The following is an 18,688-nucleotide window of genomic DNA, read 5'->3' on the forward strand; positions in this document are numbered from 1 at the left end:
GGGTATTTTACACATTCATGTGACGGATCCTGGGCTCAAACGGGCCCGCTCTTCAAACGCCGCGTCGGCTCAGCCAAGTCTCTAGCCTTTTGCCGAACACACATCCGAACGCTAATAAATGGCTTCCTTCCCCAACCTACCCCTATCGGTCCATATTAATCTGAGCACATGAGACAGGTGACAGCAATAAATGCTGTGAAAGTCTGCAAAGCCCCCCAAAAAAGAATAAGAAAGATGATTTCAGATCAATGTTGAAGAGGGATCGGAGACAGCGGAGGAAGCTATTAAAGTGTATTAGGGCTGAGCATTAGGCTTGACTGATAGGGCCCTCGCTGACTTCCAGTATCGCGGCCGTACAGCACCGAGCCGAGCGCGTGTGTGTGTGTGGGTGTGCGTGCTGTGAGTTCTCTCTCCATCCACACTCCATCCCATGATCATTCGCCAATTACGGAGAGCTAATGCATCCAGAGCCTAGAATCCCACCCCAAAAACGAGGGGGGAAACTCTCCAGAGACCCGCTAATAATATAACTTAAAACATGCTGAGAGAGAGGCATTATGCGCAAAATGGAAATCAAAAAAGAAAAACAGTGTAATTTAAACTGGGGCAAAGCTGGAATGGGTTTAACTTACAAATGGTAAATTCTATCTTTTTATCTCTCTGTCACTCACTCACTCACCCTCTCAGTAACACTAGTACCATGAACGAACACATTAGCAGTAGAGGGGGTCTGAAGGCTGGAATAAGAGTCCAGCTGTTGGCTGTGAGAGAGCTGAGAAGCAGGTTGGGATGAAGCGTCTGTGAGAGCCATAGTTGATGTAGCTCACTTACAGCCATTAATTGCTGTTATGCGGTTTAAAGTCAAGGAAATACATTTGAAAAGAAAGAAAAATGCTGGAAACATTCATATTTAGAACACTTAAGATAATATTTTGCAAGCTAAACATCCTCACATTTTAGTCTTTCCACAATCATTTTTGGTAATGGTGTTTTGTTCGCAAATTAATGTGTTTTTGAACAAATAATTTAAGTAAAAAATGAGTTCTCTATGGCCGTAACATCATAACCTCAAGGAACCATCACCAAATAAACCAGTGAACAAATCCTTTTAGTTATCAGATTTGGTGATTTTTCACCAATGCGCAGGAATACACACGATCGGAAATTCCGTGCGAGGGCGAAAGATTTCTTTAGTAACTAAAAGCTTCTTGGTTTGAAAGTGACTTGACTGTGCTTCATACAGTACATTGCTAAACTTTTGGCAATTGGATTGCACTGAATATTTTGCTATTTGCTAATGTGTGTGTAGTATACATTAAGCTAATTTTACACATCAAATTTATTGAGCCTGATTGGTGCACACACAACCCTGACAACAATCTGATTTGTTTACTCATTTGCATAGGACAAGACTCTATTATTCCAACCCACTAAAATAAACAGCCCACATAATGATACATAAAGACTTGCTAAAAGCTAAAATAGTATCACATTCAAACTCAGAGTGAGAATGATACAAAATCATATCTGAACAAATGTTTCCTTTTACTAGTTGCATTTGTCCTTAAATTAAAGACAATTACATTGAGAAACACTCAAGTCCAGTGTAATTGAACTGTTGATCTGTTAATTATGAGCAGTTAAGCAGACTGACAAGCCACTGTTTATAATATCCCCCCTACAATCTGAAATGAATAGTGTGGAACATCTAAGGACAAGAATAATGGATTAAAAAGAGTCAAACTCTCTCACACACACATACACAAAAGCTCTTTTCACTCTGCTTGACGTTATGCCGTAAGACTGTGTTTTCCGAGCAGCTGGCTTGCTGAGAAGAGGTGTGCTGATATATTCTAATCAGTTCTTTAGCCCGTCTGATCCAATGGTTTGTGTGCCTATTTGTTGTTTTATCATCAAATTGCTCAGTAGAACAGAATGTAACCGTCCTCCCTCAGAATGCCTGCGCCCCTCGCTCCGATTTTTCCTCAGAAGGCTGAATAATTATCTGTTGTTATGATTTTTCTTCCTCTCACCATCATTCTTAGTTTCTTTCATCGGTATGAGTTTCTGAATTTTTTGTGGTGCTGTAGCTTTAGGACATTAAATCAAGTGTTAAATCCAAATAAGCAGGTGCAAATGACAAGCAGAGAATGTAAAGCATGTGTGTGCGTGCATGTGTGTCAACCGCAAACCGTCCCACGGTACGCCTTCTCTCTACACTTCATCTACAGCATTATAAAGTCACATGAGGATTACTCATCTCCTTCTCCACTTCCATCTACCTCTCTCCTCCTTTCCTTCTCCATGTCTTCAGAGTGCTCAGTCATATTCCGAGACATAATCCAAGTGAATATTGGTGAGTGGTGGCGGAGTTCAGATTGGATCTGTGTAGCGCTGACAGACTACATCATCCGGGAGGGCCTCTAAGCCCCTGTGAAATAGTTGTGTCTGCCGCACAATATTACTGTCATGCTCCTCAGTGTGTCCCCCCCTCCCCTCCCTTACAAGCAGACGCTCCAAGATTCCACAAACATCCAGACCCATGGACTGTGTGAATGTACACACAAACATACAGAATATGCACATAGAAAAAAACAAACAAAAAAAAAAACTTACATTTTCAAATTGCATATTATTAGTTCAATATTTGTTCAGATTATAATTGTTTAACACTTTTCCCTGCCATTTTTAATACTTTTTACAAAATTTTCATGGCTCCCAGAATATATTGTGGTATGAATATCTTAACAAACATTATATCAAAATAAAGAACAGAGCCTATGCTTTTAAACAAACAAACAAACAAAATATTCTAGTTTCAAGCATTCTTTTTTTTTTTTATCAACACTTGAATGTGGGTAAGTTTCGTTAAAAAAGCAAAATTTTGGTTTACTACATACGGATTGGTTTCAGGAAAAAAAAAATATTCTAGTAGATTGAGTCCATCAACACCCCCAAAGCTAGCATAGTCCTGTACCTCTTTGTGGGTTCGATATTCTATTCTGTAATGTTAGGCAGTTTTGATTTGTATGCTGTTTAATGTTTGATGATCACGTTAGCTTACATGTGCGTAAGCAATGCTTCTATCGCTTATTTCTGTTTCTTCACCACTTGTTTTTGGAATTGGAGATTCTGTACTATTACTTGCTATTAGGAGAACTATGGGCACTTACAGCTACTTTTTTATTTTCTTGTTTTTATTTTGTTTTTATTTATTGGTTTACTTTTAAACCAGACCCAGATTTTCTTGATTTTATGTTAAGTCTTTTATGTTAAGTCTTGTCCATGCCATTGACGGGATTTTCCAGCAATCCATGTTTTCACTTTTATACGGTAGGGGGAGTTATTTTGCTCCCCCTACCATATAAAAGTGAAAACATGGATTGCCTGAAAATTCCGGCAATGGTGGGAAAGCGTTGTCATAAATGACTGGAAATTCCATCAATGGCTTGGAAAGACTTAACATTAATAAACATTTTTAAGATGGATTTTCAAATTTTCATTTTAAAATTAAAATTAAAATCAAGAAAATCTGGGTCTGGTTTAAGAGTAAAACAATAAAATGTATAGAAAAGGCAAAAACATGCAAAAATAAATAAAAATATAAACAAGAAAATAAATAAAGTAGCAATAAGTGCTCATAGTTCTATACTAATAGAAAGTGTAGTATTGTTTGTAAAGAAATGAATGCCTGGATATATAAACACAGGTTAAAGAGCTGATGGCACAATGGTAGGAAAATCACAATGTATTAAGTCCAATAAAAGCTCTGTGTCTTTTACCCGAGCTACACATTTTCTTTTGGCTTACGGAGTTTCCATTTCCTCTTTGAGTCAGTTTGATCAGTTAATAACATTAGATCACTTCAACTCTCCAGCGCCTGTTCCCCCACTTTGAATCCCCTCAAGGTGGAACTGATACAGAGTCACTTTGAAGGGAGGTGGTTTGCTGGAGTGGGTGTTACTCCAATGTACATGATTACTCATGAGCGAGTGCTGAATATGTATGGATGAGGATAAATGATGTCATATCGCATTAGAGGGACAAGAGAGGAGAGAGAGATGGATGGAGGTAAAGAATAAAGCAGAAGGAAAGAGGGAGGGGGAATGTAGGGAGTGTGGCGGAGGCTCTTGGGAAGAGGACAGTGCGTCATATGAGCTTCAGAGTGAGAGGCCTTTATCAAGTGAGGCATGAGCCGCGGTTGAGACTGTCCCGCGCAAATATGGCAACCACCTGCTCACCATTGCTCTGCGTCTGCAAATAATTAATTTGGAGTTTAGGGTAATTGTAACAAAAATACAAAATCTGGCCGTGTCACATTCATTTCTCTCTGCCCGGTTGTGTTTCATTTGAAACATTTCATTTTGCGAACACTTGCTCTTTTTCTGGAGGGATTGCGGCAGTTTATTTGCCTGGGAGTAACAGCCAACAAGCGCTTATATCCTGTCCTGGTCGCCTCATACCACACCAGCTTCACATTCCACACATCGAAGATACATGCAGCGGGCTGTGCCAATGTTGCAGCTGTGTGAAAAACCATTTACCTTAAAGGAAGCAACTGGCCTATCGAACAGTTGTCCAATATAATGACCACATCTGCATGTGTGTGTTTGTATATCTGATATTCCTCGAGACTAAGCACCATCAGTGTCTCTCTATATGATTGAAGGTGTTGGTGTGAGGCTGTGTGTGCGCATGCATTGGGAAAACCAACTGAATATTTCATCATGCATGAGCGTGTGCGCGTGTGATTGAGTGTGTGTATATCTCCTGATTGAGATTGGTTTGACTGGCTGGGAGGGAACAGATGTCAGCATGTGTCGACTGCCAGCAAGACTGAACAAAGCCAATCGCATCGTCTCCCTGTCCAAGAGCACTAAAACAAGGGACCTGCAAAACCGAGGCCTGTCAACAAATCATACAACAGCACACATGTGTACGCACACATAAAAAAATAAAACTAGCCCTAAGTCCAGCATAGCATCTAATCTTTTCCATTTGCCCCAAAACAGATTTGGAAGAGCAAACAATTGGCATTGCGTCTGAGACCAAGCACAGGGCACAGATTTGTTCCTGTTCCCCGTGTAATTATTTACTAGGTAGTACTCCTGTGTGACCGCATGATTAATTAACATAGAACCACGAATTGCGTTAAGACCCAAACTGGTAATTTATGTCCCTATCTCATACACACATGGTCAAAACAAAGCGTTTAAATGGTTATGGAAAATATGAGTCATTCAATGAGGCATGTTCATCCGATATATGAGACAGAAGTTATGAGAGTACTCGACAAGGACAGCATTCTGCTCACTGATGCAAATGGTTAATATTAACACATGCGTAAATACTGTAATTATGCGCTATTTTTGTGCAGATATAATTTTCATAAAACTTTGAGAGATACCAAAAGAATGTCAGTGAGACGTTTGAAATCGAGTGAGCGCAGAAAGAAAGGAAAACTGAATGACTCTTGTTTGGTACTAATGTGTGTTGACAGCTTATGTGGTATTTTTATTATTTCAGGTAAAGCTCTTAATGACAGCTCTTACAAGGTTGTGCGAGTTTCTTCTTGGTCAGGTTTTTGAATGGTTCTCATTGTATCGATAATGACACCTCTTCTTCTGCATCAGAACACATGCACACATGCACACATAAATATACCCACACGATGAGAGGAAGAGAGAGAGATTTTCTGATGGGAAGAAAAATGAAATGACTGTAAATACCAGCTTAGTTTAAGAGAAGACAGATTTTGTCTCATAGATTTCAGAGTAACTGCTTTGTGAGGTTGTGTGAGTAACATTTGGAAGGATGCATTACGGAACTATTAGCTTGACATTTAACACCAGAGACACATGCAGGAGCAAGGAGGTGATGGAGAGGAAGAAGAGGAGAAGAGAGAGAGAGAGAGAGAGAGAGAGAGAGAGAGAGAGAGAGAGAGAGAGAGAGAGAGAGAGAGAGAGAGAGAGAGAGAGAGAGAGAGAGAGAGAGAGAGAGAGAGAGAGAGAGAGAGAGAGAGTCTGAGGGTGTGATGTGCCATGACAAGAAAGCATCATGGGACTTGTGTGCATGGAAGTGTGCACAACAATATGTCATGCCTCTCCTTTCTCCTTATCTTCTTATCGACTTTAATTATTTATTTTTGATCAGTCAGCCTGTCTTGTCGCTGAGAGGACAGCAGAGGTTAACTGGTAAAGGAGGTTTCCCAGGTGCACACGTTGGGATTGGTGAATTAAAGGAAGCCCCTGTTAGAGGGGCCGCTGCATCGACTGTTGTGCATCCAATCGAGCATGTTCGTAATGACATGTTGAAAGGAATGCGGCAAAAACTGGAACAGCAAAAAAAAACAAAAAAACAAGAGACAGAGGAGGAGACATAAGAAAGAAAAAGAAAAGCACACCAGATGCCTTGGATGACAGATTGCTGGAGTGCAACCCCATCAATGGCGTTCTCTTTCTGAGACTGCGTGTATGAGGATGGGTGACTGTTTGTAGGGGTGGGAAATACTGTGGTTGAGACCACAGGCAATGGATTTTGGGTTTACGGAGTTCCCAAAGTGGCCCGGCCATTGTGGCAAACATGAACGTGGCCCAGTCACACACATGTGTTCCAACTCTGGTGACCTCTTAACTTCACCACATTGTAAACCACACTCCATCTCCCTTAAGACTTTTACAGCCTGCTAGGGGTGCATAACCCCAGGGTTAAAGAGCAATCTGTAACTAATTAGCCATTTGACTGCCAGTGCTGGTTGCTGAACAGGAAGAATTAAGTGGAGTGAGGTAAGACGGTGGTGACGGGGAAAAGGCGGCAGGTGGAAAGAACCGGGACTTGGGGTTTGATTCGGGTCTAGAATAGGCTTAACCACAGAACCTGGTTACAAAGACATTGGCCGCTGTTTATGAGACTCTCAGTGTGGTCCCTCAGTAATGACTGCCAGACCTGGAGCAGACAGGCTTTTTAGTGTTCACCATGTACATTTACATGTGCAGTTTTAATGGCGCTACAGCGGGTTTTTGTGTAGTCGGGCTACAGTATTTAATCTGTCCATGTATACATGACACATTGCGGAAGCGGATATTTAAATGATTTAATACGAGCTAAGGCCAACTGTAGTCGAATGCTGGACAAAGCTGAGATACAATTACATTATAGGTCTGTTAGTCAGACTTTGCAAAACTTTTTTTTTTTTTACAGTTGCAATGAAATTAAATCTATTTTCTAAATGCATGTGATTGATCTTATAACAATTCATCCATGCATGTGTTGCATTTAAAAAAGAAAAAGAAATTATCTCATAATTCTTAATCAAAATAAGTTCTCAATCTGGTGAAACGAAAGACTTCTCTCTGGCGACTTATGCTGGACTTCTCCAAACATTTAGTCACTTTAAATCCCGTCCCTTTCTTACAATCAACTGCAAGTTCAGATTCAGATATGCCTCCATCCTATCAACAATCAATGGATTAAACAAAGTACCCATCCAGCAATTTTTTAAATTTTTTATAATCCGTTTCACTCGGATGAACATCACAATACATTAAATTGCTACTTTAAAGTGCACCTTAATGTACCATTTCAGAAAGATGCAAGGTCTGCTCAAATTAATGATGTCTGGTTGACTAAGATATTTAAATGACAAATCATTTCGAACTGAAGTGCACGTAAATGTGCCAATCGAGAAAAAGAGAGACAGAAAGAGGGACAGATAAAGAGGAGACAACCTATGACAAATAGAGTATTCAGTGAGGAAGAGGAAGAATTGGCAAAAGAGATATATGGATAGTGAGGCATGACGAAAAAAGGTATTTGTGTGAGATGGAAAACAGAGAGACAGAGAAAAGGAGAAAGGAGATATTGCTAGGCAAAAGAGAGATATGAATATAGATGGAGGGAGAAGGGAGAGAGAAGTGCAGAGCAGGCTTTGTTGGGGCCAGGCCCCTGCCCCTCATCCATCAGCTTATCTGCAGAGGGATCAGGGCCGTGCAATGAGCCGTGGGCACCCTTACACATGTTGACACTCCTCAAAATAAGATCCATTTACCTCCAGCCTGCCGTTCCAGCTGCAAGCACACCCCTCACTGGAGGTTAAGACACCCCCTCCACCACCAACCCCCCATCACACATCTCAGATGGTCTCCACTGCCAGGTTATCTATGTTAGACGAGATAAAGAAAGCTGAGGGAAAGTGTGGGGCACAAAAACTGTTACTCTAATAATCTACAGATGGCCAGAGTGCACCTATGTAAGATTGCGATAAAAGTCTCGGTGAGTTCTCAACACTGCAGTCTCTGGTTTGAGCTACTTTCCGGAAAGAGAGGAATACCGCGATTCCATCTACGCCGGCACTTCGGCCCTATCTGCTCGGAATATAATGAGAGCAGAATTAGCTCTGGACTGTTTCGTTTTGCGTCCATATTCAGGGCTGATTACTTTCATTATCATAGATCTATCAGCCTTTTATTTTTCCTCATCAAGTTGCAAATTTGGGTCTTCTTGTCCACTGTCCAACCACTTTCACACCACCCTAAATGACTAATGATGCATTTAACTGGAGAATTAGCAGCAGACTGGAGAGAGAAAGACGGCAAAGAGAGAGAGAGAGAGAGAGAGAGAGAGAAAGAGAGAGAGAGAGAGAGAGAGAGAGAGATAGAGAGAGAGAGGGGGGGGGGGCATGTATTAACGCAACGTCATACCTCCATGAAAATGGAGTGCCTAAGGAAACAAAAGAACAAATCAGGGAAAGCGAGAGAGTTGTTGGGCGAACGGGAATGCGTCAGATAATGAGACATTTCTTTTACCCACCAGCCCTGTGTGTGTTTGTGTGTGTGTGTGTGTGTGTGTGTGTGGTACCACGATGATACGCCTGTTTTCCCCCGGCCCCCATTATCAGTGCACTTGAACCCGGTCTAACAATGAGTTCATAGAGATTGAGAAGTGCCGAGCCCTTAATTGTATGTATTTAGTCACGCAAACAGAGGCAATGGCCTGAGAATGGCTAGTTAGCCAATGACATCATTTGAGCTTTGGAGTCGACTCAATGGACCCGTAGCAAATTTGCACAGTGGCAAATGTCTATCCATCGCCGCTATGGAGGAGCAGCATGGTTTCTCTCCAGATCAATGTGGTCCTGTTGGTTGTGTCTTGAGATTTACCACACAGCTCTGCTTTAGGGTCTCAGACATCTCCCAAGCGAGTTTCAACTCCACTTATTAACAGTCTCTGTCTTCTGGATTTTTTTAAGTACTTGTTTCGTTCTGTTGTGTGTGTGGTGGTGTGTGGAGTGCGTGATCTGTCAATCAATGGCTCTAGTCAGTGGTGGCGGTATGGAACCGCTGATCGCATCATGATGTTAGTGTGCCTGACTTGCTCTGCACAAAGGAAGAGGAGCACAAGGCTTCTCAAGCAGAGATGTCAGCACTCGAAAAATCAATCACCATCTGGGCTCTTCTCTTCCCAGACTAGAGGGCGAGAGAGAGAGAAAGAGACAAAAAAGAAAGAAAGACATAAAAATGGAGGAAAAAAGAAACGGAAAGGACCAGCTGAGAAGTGCAATGTTTCGGCAATGTTGTGGCAATGTGGTGGCCTGTCCGCCCATTAGGCGTTGTGAGAACGACACACATTAGCTGCAAGCAAGGTCACACAAAGCAAACACAGATTAGCAGAAAGAAAGCAGCGATTCGTCTGCCTGACTAACACCTTGGGACCCAGGAGTCATCGGGTTTACCACAGATTTTTGTGCAACTCGTTTTGCGATTTTCCCTTTTTTTGCATATTTCTTTCCCATCTGCTATGCTGCGACACTCCTTTATCAGGCGCTTTTAAACATAAACCTCTCTCTTCTCTTATAAACACAAAGATAAATACTTTACGCAGACGGCGCCTCTTTAAAGTCCCCACTGGGTGGCTTGGTGTTCGCAGAGGGGTGTTGGGACAGCGGCGTGATTTTTACAGCAGTGTTGCCTCTTTTCAGTAGCACAGCTGTGTGAAAAATACCAGTTAGAAAGGGTGCTGAGGCAGCAAAAGCATTTAATACTCAACAAACAGTTATCTAAGCCCATGTCCAATAACCAGACACCACTGTAATGTGACCTACATACTAAGTGAATAAGAATTTTTACATCAGGGAGGGGCTGAGGAGAACAGCACAGAGCACAGCTCATTCAGCTGACAGTAATTAAATAGCAAGTATTCCTTTTCACTGCCCTTTTGCCTCTCTCCCAGCTAAGAAAGTATAATGTAACAGAACATATTGTGCCCTTCTCTGTATTCTCTTCCTCTTGCTCTCTCTCTCTCTCTCTCTTACTACTACTCTCTTCGCTTCCCAGCTCTCGGTCTCCTGCTTAACCTCGGCCGGATTTAATTAGATGAAGAATTGGAGTTTGATTGTGCATTTGATCTCTTGTTTTGTGATGATGTGTTGTAGATCGTAAATAGTTGCTGGGAAAGCGCAGGTGTGTACTATATTGATTTTTTTTTTTTTTTTTTTTTTTTTTGTCATTTCACCTCGATTAGACTTTGTAGACCTCCATCGTAAACATAGACGCATGCATGCTCACTCTCCCTGGAGAATGAGTGAACCCTCGGTCCTGCTGTAAGCTCAGGTAGGCCCTTTACAGAGAGACCACTGTAAGATTATGAAAGAGTGTAAATGAACATACAGCGGAGAGCGGGCTGCCAGGAACAAAGCAGGTGTCCATTTTAATGCTCGGCGCGCTCTTGAAAGGCCTTTTCGGGTGCAAAGAGCAGAGTCAGGGAAAATAAAGTTTTACCTCCCAATTAGATGAACGAGAAGCCACAGGGTTGCAAACTTTCAGTCAGATGACTCTCCTTTTAGGTTCTTCCAAACAACGACACTCATACTCGCTTATGTTCGCTAACGTTTCACGTACAACGCTTTTGAAAGTGTTTTCGTTGAAACTTTGAGGGGGTGACGGGGGTGGGGAGAGGAATAACACACAGGCTGTGTGGCGCAGGCTATATCGGACTTGAGTTCAAAGACTAAGAGTCAAACATCTCCAAATACAGCACTGAGTGATGCAAATGATGCGTTTAGCACAAGGCATAACATGTTCCCATTTGGAAAGACTGGAGATTATATAAATAGCCGAGCATGAGTCAGACAGCCAGTCCCTATTCTGAAAACAGGATTTTGTTTTCATTAAACAACAGTGCATAAAAAACTTTGAGGCAGAAAAAGGGTGATAAGACGAAGAAAAGACGAAGGAAAAACAAACCAAAACCTACTATGGATCAATTACTGCCTGTCAGGAGCAGTTTAATTGAATTCTCGTCTACATCTGCCACACTTTTAGCTGGTTGTAGGTGCGCCCATTCACATTCGTCTGGCCGCGTCGCCTTCGACAACATTCACAGGCACATTCAAAGGTCTGCACAAAAAAAAGACAAAGAGTCAGACCGACAAAAAAAACATTGGAAGGAAATAAAAGTGCGATGCAAACATCAGATCAAGTCTTAGCGTTCAAATGGGGATTAGGCTAAATCTTTAAGTAAACCAGAAAGTTACCAGTGAAGGAGGAGGAGGAGAAGGGAGGGACGGGAACAACAACAATTCCGCTTTTGCAGTGGCCTGAGGAACTTTGATGCTAAATGCGTACGAAAAAGCAGACAAAACAAGGTAAAAAAAAAAAATGGCGTGAGATTTCCTCCACGGCACGTTTACTCGCACATTCGTTCTGTTAATTCAATTACAGACACTCCTGTGTTTCCTGCTTGTCTTCCCTTTTCCTTCTTTTTTATGGTGTGGTATAACAGCACAGCCTCACATTTCTGTAAAGCCCTCATAAATATAGAGAGGATGGAGGTGAAGAGGAGAGGGAAAAGCATCAAATTATTTCTCCTTCTCCTTTACAGATTTGCTCTCCGAGCGCTTTGTTGATGACCGCTGTTTCTTCACACTACTGCTATCTTTAAGCCCCCACTGATTTTAAGCTTCATGTAGAAACCAGTCTCCATTGAGGAGAAGTCCTTTGTAAACTTAAATACACCCCAATGTGTCCCTCAACAAAAGCTTCTCCAATTCTTTTCTGTCTGGCCTTTTTTTAATGCCTTAAGTTTAGGTGGTCTGTGGGTGGTAGATTTTTTTTTTCCTCTCTCTCTCTCACTCTCTCTTTTTTTTTAATCAAGCATTAGCACTGCTCCCCATTCAGCACCACAGCGACTATAAAAATTCATCAGGATTAAAATGACCTCACAAGCAAAATTAAAGTTCCTATAGTACACAATGGGGGCTGTATCTTTTTTAACATGTCCTCAGGGCCTTGGGAACAGAATTGTTTCCTGACAAAGTGCTCTCGCATTGACAATGGGCACCTTTCAGGCCTTCTACACCGACTGCCTTTAGAGAGCAGGAGAGGGACTTATTTCACATATCAATCAAATAGAGGATGAAAAAAATGGAGTGAGAGAGAGAGAGGGAGTGAGAGAAAGACCCTCATCTAGTGCAAGTGGTGCTTCAAAATGTGAACGGATCAAAATAGGGTATATGCTGCTTTTACGGGGGGGTCATTGACGGATATTTAGAGGTGGACCGATGGTGAGAGCAAGATTTGATTAAAGATTGTGGGAAGAGAATTGTAGAGAGTAAAAGACTACATATCTGATGCCCAACCAAGTGTGTGTGTGTGTGTGTGTGTGTGTGTGTGTGTGTGTGTTTGCTCAAAAATGCAAAGGAAGTGTACTGTATCAAACCACAGAGGTTTTACTTGATATTTTCAAAAAGAGATTACAATGGCACACATACTCCTATTACGCCGGCCTTCCCATATAAAGACCCCAGCGCCTGTGCCGCATGCCACCCACAGCGTCCTCCGTGTGGCTGTGTCACTAATCACGCTGGAAATGAATTGGGTGCCAGCAGTGGTAATTCCACATTGTATTTGAGCACCTCAGCCCAGATCTGAGGGACACATATAAATATAGTATTCCTGGACAGGTGGATTAATGAGCCTCCTTAAAGGCCTTCTTTATAGGTCAGTGCCTGCACCGCACAGCCACGACAGCCTAATCCCCCAAAAAACGTCTCATCTACCACTCAATTCATTAAAGCACAGAAACGGATGGAGAGAGATAGCAGGAGTGGGAAAGATGGAAAGGGCTAAGGAAAATATCTGAAGGGTATATACATGAGAGGACGTGGAAGCAACGGTTTACTCGTTATTCAAAGAGCTCTGATTTGAGAGCACCTACACAAGTAGTTGGTAATACAAAGTGTAGGTGTTCCTTGCTACAAAGTACTCAGTTTCAATTAAATTCCCAATGCCTTCTTTAAATTTAATAATATAGAGTATATTTACTTTGCATGCATATTCCATGGTTGAAAAGAAAGGGAAACAATTTAGCCCATGTCATCAGTTCAGTTGATGTGGTTTTAGAATTGGGGCAGGGCTTTTTTAGACTGAGATTTGATAGGATATCATATTAAACCTGATTAGATCATAGTAATAGCTTTAGGGCTCTTATGATAGATGCTAGCCTTAGGACCTGACTGTTTTCTTAATATTTCTTCTTGTGTGCAGAGCTTGAATTAATCTTTTTCTTATGTGGGTACAAACAGCTGAGCATGGCAAACTCTCTTTACACCTGTGAAGCAGAGACTGGAGTGTATAAATCTGTGTGAGCACATGATTTTATATTAATTCATAGTTAAAAATTCTTAAAAATGTAAGTATATATATAAAAAGGGAAAAAAATACAAAAAAACAAACAATTAAGGCATATTCACTATTAGTGATGATATAGATGCACCACTATTTTTTGAAAATGCTTCGGACAAATATTAAGCAAATATCTAGTCATTTAGTTAAAATACCCGACACCAGCTTCCAAGCCCGGCCTGATTCTCAGCATATTGCTGCTGGGTCACTGTGTCCCAAAAAATCCCAAACCTGGTGTCAATCTCCTCTCTGACTTCATCCTTCATCATTCCACTCTCCTTTTTTATACATAAAACACTCATCAGAGGTGACGGTGTACATTCTCTGTTGCGTGTGGGGTCGTCTTGCGTTAACTCTGGTCTGGGCGACATCTATCTTGTATGCACACCTTGAGGGCATCTCTTAAATTGCGGAATTTGGTCATTATGTGACATTAACCTCATTAGAAAACACTCTTTAGAGGCTGAGAGATAAAATTGATTTACAGCTGCCATTTCAACCACTGCTCTGCCGATCAATTGTTAAACTATCCTTTTTATGGCCCGCAATGCTGCATCTCACGCTGCAAGCTCCTCTCCACCCAGCCCTCTGCTGTCGGCATGCCAGGTGCGTGTGTGTGTGTGTACGTGTGTGTGTGGCTATGTAAAAAACGCTCAGTGTGGTTGAAAGTTGAAAAATACCTTCCATAAGTGAGAATCTGCCATCCGCTCACAATACAGCAATGTGATAGCTTTTTTAAAGCTGAATGTGTGTGTGTGTGTGTGTCAAGGTAAACCTATCTGCACAGAGGATGTGTATATATAAGACTTATTTATAGTAAGTATTTAGCCATATGAAAACGTGTGTGCGTGAGGCTCCATCCATCTCTCCTGTATACGTGTGTGTGTGTGTGTATCTGTTTGTGTGTAAATGTCAGCATGTCAAGTCGGTGACAGCTGGGTTTAGCGTGGCCATTTAAAGCAAACACATGCTATATTCCACTGATAAATCGATAACGCCTCCCTCTCTACCCACTGCCTTGTGCAATCCCTGAGATTGATCTGTGGCTAGCACTCATGGAGACCAGGACACTTTCGAAGTATGAATAAAATATGGCAGTTTTGTGTTTCACATCTTCATCAATGGTTCTGGTCATACGAGGCCACGGGACGCACATACAAGATGGACTTGTGTCTGCATCAACGCCACCTCTGTGATAAAATCCCACCTCTCGTGTCAAAGGTGCCGACGGCCCGGTTTGCATCACCCCTTCACATTTCCCAGTGCTTCTGATGCTCTCTATTTCAGAGCCACTGACTCAACGACAGACAATGGCATTTCAAAATAATGTGTGCTCTCAATTATTCAAACCTTTACAGTACCATAATGCTCGAGTTCATAACCACAAGACTCTTGGCTCTCTCTCTCACACACACACACACATAGACATACGCTGCGTATCTTCCCACTCTGCTCAGAATTATGACACATATTCATTTCACGTCATCCTTCTGACTTTGGCAAGAGGCAAAAAGAGAGAGAGAGTGTGAAAGAGCATGGAGAAAATGGCTTTGCACCACTGCATTTAGGTGTCAAGCTAGCAGGCCATCTTGACATTAATATAAATAGATATAAATCAACATGGCAGCAGCTTTTTTTTTTTTCATTTATTTATTTAATTTTTGTATTAAATGTGCCATCAACAGATGAGCGTCACATATTCACAGCATATTGCCACTCACATTCACAGGCCTTTCCACAGGCTCCTTTAGAAATAGCTTCTAGGTTACCTAACCCGAGAACCTGGCAGAGAGCCGCCCGCTCAAGTCCTCTCTCCGGCACCACCTCATCCCAAGCTTCCCAGGTACCTGCTTTAAAACTCACTTTTTTTCAGGCCAATTTTTTTGTCCTGTCAGAAAAAATTGCAACAAATGTACCCTTTTTATATATATTTTTGGGCTTTTTTCCTTTATTATGAGAGAATAGAAGAGAGATACCAGAAGCGGTAGGGGATGAGAAAGAGGAATAGACCAGGAAAGGACCACGAGCCTGGACTAGCACTCGGATCATTCAAGTGCTGTTGCCATATAATTTGGAGCCACATGGCGATGACACTAACACAAAAACTGTACCGTTAGAGGTACAACAGCTTGTCACTGGGGCAGTTCCCTTAAAAGGACTATTTTGTTCTTTATCTACCATAAATGCTGTATATTAGTACCCTAGAGTAGTAATATATACACTTAAGGTCCTACAATAAACATTTTAAGGCCAATTCACTGCAAAGACAAACACCAACAAATACCAACAAACAAGTTGGCCGTTGAATTTAGAATTGAATGAAAAATAGCTGTCATGTTCACACTGCCCCAACAGACACCGACAAATACTGACTGAACATGGTCAGTATCTGTCGGTGTCTGTTGGGGCAGTGTGAACATGACAGCTATTTTTTAAACAAACCCTGACCAATGGCGCCGACAGACGGCGATAAGGGTAACACACTGATCCAACAAAACCCAACAAACGTGTTTGTTGCCGTTTGTCTGTGCGGTGTGAATTGGCCTTTAGGGGTAAATAAGGTACCAAGTTGTCCCTTTAAGGGTACTGCCCCAATTACAAAGTTGTTGAATCTCTAAGGGTACAATTTTTGCCCTTTTTTCTGAAAGTATATGCATGGTCGTTTTTTCTCTTGAGTACGCCATGGCCAGCCTGTCCCGTGACGTGTTATTTCAAGAGCTATTCCTATGAGCATCTCCACTATGGCGTAACATTTAGGAGATTAAAGGGGAATTAGCTTCTGCGCACATCCACATGTATGGGGACAGATGATATAAAGCCACAAAGTGAGTAGTCATCATAATCATCTTCATCATTATGGTCATCATCATCACCCCATACGGCTTGCATCATGGGAATTACAGACAGGCGGTGGTGCCACCAGGCGTGCGCACAGTCACGGCTCAGACAGAGGCTTATTCAGCGGGAACATCTCTCTCTCTCTCTCTCTCTCTCTCTCTCTCTCTCTCTCTCTCTGTCTCTCTCTCTTCTCGCTTAGCTCTGGTCTGGGCCTTAGAAAATGCTGAGCTCACAGCAAGCAATCTCTTCTGCTGTCCCCCCATCCACCCACCCCTCCCTCCCTCCCCCACCTGCCTGAAGGGTTTCCCCGGTTAAATAGGGCGGGGGGAAGGAGGAGGAGATGACTCACCTGTTTAACCGCCACCAGCCCCCCACCACACACACACACGGCTGACCCGGCTGAGAAGTACTCGGTCATGCAATGTCTCACTCTCTCCGTTCATGCCTATGTTTTCTCTTTTCTTCGTTATTTGGATCGGACAAAAAATAAATCATACAGATTATTTGAACTGATGAAAAGTTATTGAGAATTGGACTGGCCAAAACAAACGTTCTTCTTTTCTTATTATCTTATTACATAATCCGTTACACTTAAGAAAATAAAAAGAATAAAAGGAAAACATAAGGAATGTTTCACACAGGAAAACATACGATAGATTCACCACACATATCTTTCTTTATCTGTCATTTGTTTTTAGTCAATGTAGCTCAACCCTAAGGAATCACAGCTCTTATTCATCTTAAATGTTCTCAGCTCTCCAATTATTTATATTCAGTTAATACCATTTGTTTTTACAGTGTTTTTTATATATTTTTGAATATCTTTTTTCCTACACAACACTTCAAAAACATATGCAACATATGTAACATATTAAACACACACATATATATATATATATATATATATATATATATATATATATATATATATATATACATATGTAACATATTAAACACACACACACACACACATATATATATATATATATATATATATATATATATATATATATATATATACATACATATATAACATATTAAACATATGTGTGTATATATATATATATATATATATATATATATATATATATATATATATATATATATATATATATATATATAACCCTATATATATTGTTAATATAAATTGTATTGGTTTGTGTTAATATTACCTTTGAGGCCTTAGTAACCATCAGCAAAAAAAGAATGTAATTTATTTTAAATATGTATTTTTTTTTATTAAAGTGGATAAAGTCAATACATTTTGATGAAAGAAAATATTATTATTTTTATTTTTTTTTATTTTTTTTACGAAATGGCAAATTATTATTTATTATTTATTATTAATTATTATTATTTTGATATTTTGAATTTTGATGTTTATATTAAAAAGCAAAACCTATGCAACTAGAATACATTTTGCAGAGCTTACCCAACAGATGTAGATGTTTAACTTTAGAAAGAAAAAGCTGGATATAAGTAGCAGAGAGGGAGATGGTAGCGTTAAAAGGGAAGTGTTGACAGCTGTGGATGGTGCACGGTGTGTGGGGGTCACAGTGTAGTCTGTGTTAGGGGTCGGCTGCCCCTTGCTAAATGAAGACTGGATGTGATATTGTTCTAGTCATCATGACCATCTGATCTCAATTTCGCACAGCGTTGGGACCCTCCACAAGCCGGTCATCACCACCAACCACACGGGTAATAAACAAAACCATGACAGACACACACATACACATGTTCCCATTACAGCCACAAACATACAGCACAGACTATATATATATATATATATATATAGCCTATATATATATATATATATATATATATAACATAACTCGCATATAACTCATACCAGCACTCCATTAAATATAACGATGGACACAGAGAATAAGAGAGACCATAAGAATGATTTTTTCTAGACAGACCTTTCTACAAGTATAGCACTGAGACACATAACCTGGCGAACACAAACTCACTGGGATGGTACATCACTCCCATCATCCACGTACACAATCACATCATCTCTTGCCTCAAATGATGCTAAACACGAGCCCATGGTATCCTGAATCTCTCCACAATCATCCCCTGTGCAAAAATAGCAATCTTGTCTTTCAGCTCAAGCAGGGCGAGAACCATTCTAAGAGGCAATGAATTTGGTTGGGGCTGAATAGGAT

At 40.9% G+C, this 18,688-nt stretch overlaps 1 protein-coding gene across 4 annotated transcripts in view; it reads right to left on the minus strand.

Moving 5' to 3' along the window:
* znf536 (zinc finger protein 536) overlaps positions 1-18,688 on the minus strand; it is a 167,203-nt gene that overhangs the window by 117,110 nt on the left and 31,405 nt on the right. Inside the window, exon 3 of one of the 4 annotated variants that reach the window (XM_081393152.1) lies at positions 11,251-11,393. The exons of the other annotated variants lie outside the window; for them this stretch is intronic. The gene's annotated coding sequence lies outside the window, so the exon portion shown is untranslated. The remainder of the gene's footprint in view (positions 1-11,250; positions 11,394-18,688) is intronic. 4 annotated transcript variants of the gene reach the window in all.

This window comes from Scardinius erythrophthalmus (assembly GCF_964197995.2).
Source record: "Scardinius erythrophthalmus genome assembly, chromosome: 2".
NCBI lineage: Eukaryota > Metazoa > Chordata > Actinopteri > Cypriniformes > Leuciscidae > Scardinius > Scardinius erythrophthalmus.